Source organism: Drosophila biarmipes, unplaced genomic scaffold, assembly GCF_025231255.1.
Source record: "Drosophila biarmipes strain raj3 unplaced genomic scaffold, RU_DBia_V1.1 ptg000009l, whole genome shotgun sequence".
Classification (NCBI taxonomy): Eukaryota; Metazoa; Arthropoda; class Insecta; order Diptera; family Drosophilidae; genus Drosophila; species Drosophila biarmipes.
The window spans coordinates 2,714,200-2,715,698 of NW_026114530.1; the positions used below are offsets into that span (position 1 = coordinate 2,714,200).

The window sequence follows — 1,499 nt, forward strand, 5'->3', positions numbered from 1 at the left end:
TAGCGAACGCTCTCTGTGCGTTGTGGCAGAGCAGGACTTTGCTACTTTATCCCCTAATGCATTGAGCTGTTGTCTGGAAAGGGCATCAGTAACTTAATTCTCTTTCACGCTTGTGTCTTCCCTTCGCTGCCCTACCAGTTGCGAAACAATAATTATTTGCTCCACAACAGGATGAATTATTTCCCAAATCTTAAAAAAAAAAATTAATTTTAAGGCATTTAGCAAGGAAAATAAATTTAAGAAAAGAAACATCACTGAAAAAAATGATTTAACAATTATGGTAAGCCATTTCACATTTTATTCACACAAAAAACACGTCTGAAAGTAATATAGCTCAATATACAATTTTACGTTAAAAAGTTTTAAATTGTACTACTTACTTCCGCATTTTGTCTCTGGACTTCGCAACAACTTGTTCACACTAACGGCTGTTGAAGAGGATTGTCTGAAATAGAAAACATACGAGTATGTGCCTACGTAACAAATTCGACCGTACATACCAAAGGAAACATTTGTGAAGCTGCACAGCTGCGCTCTGAGATTTTTGACCAACCATGTCGGGAAGTATGACCTGGTGTTCCACTAATAAAAGCCCTGGCAGTAGCATCGCATACAATTGCCCTAATTTTCACATTTATATAATTCTTCAAGCAACGGACCTAAGTAATTATCACAGTTCTATGGTTTTGTGTATCTCAGAAAAACTCCTACACAAATAACTGTTTTATTTACAAAATTATTATACTTAGCAAAATGGACCAGAGCTGAGCTGACAGTCGGTCTTTATTAATGTCTAACACTAACTGATTTTCACTCTGATAGCAGTTAATTAACTTCAAAGTTAATTTTTATCTCATACATGTAAATATTGGCCACCTGATACACGCGAAATAATTGGCTTGGAGAGACAAGAAGACATATAAAAGGAACTTAAGTCAAATTTTTCTTAGTTTGAAATTTTAAATAAGTCTATGGCGCATTCGCGGCTAATTGTGTTATTGGCAAAGCTTGTCATTTAACATACCGCTATTTTGCAAAACTGGGGGTTCGACATTTGTTCATACACCTAACTCCTCTGCATTAAAAAATCTAAAACTTCTATATGATTACTAAAATCTGCGGTATTGAATGCCCAACAATTAGACACTAATAATTTCCTAAATTTTGTTTGTAATCTCTCTTTTCACTATTTAACTAATCGACGTAGCCGGCACTGCTGTTCATGGCCTAATATCTCGAGCGTTGGATAGTGGTGGCAAACTGTTACTATTAACATTGCACCCATAGATATCGAATATTCGATTGCAATAAAACCTAATAATAATAATATTTTATTTTATTTAAATTTATATGTAATTAGGTACTTATATATTTTTTTTAAATATTTAAGCACTAAAAAAATTCGCTTATTATGAAATGAAAGAAAACTTTTTGCCGCTGAAACGCAGCTAAATTGCACATTATAAACAAACATACTATAAAAATAATACATTTATTTC

The 1,499-nt window shown here is 33.3% G+C and overlaps 1 long non-coding RNA gene across 2 annotated transcripts; it reads right to left on the reverse strand.

Annotated features, from left to right (window-relative positions):
* Positions 1-275: 275 nt before the first annotated feature.
* On the reverse strand, positions 276-1,218 carry LOC127011815 (uncharacterized). Of its 2 annotated transcripts, XR_007765188.1 has the most exons (4): positions 1,025-1,218; positions 501-898; positions 381-445; positions 284-318 (listed from the first exon to the last, which is right to left on the reverse strand). It is a non-coding gene; the product is annotated as an uncharacterized LOC127011815 (long non-coding RNA). The 2 variants fall into 2 exon arrangements; XR_007765187.1 differs by having other exon boundaries at positions 276-318; positions 501-1,218.
* Positions 1,219-1,499: the final 281 nt, after the last annotated feature.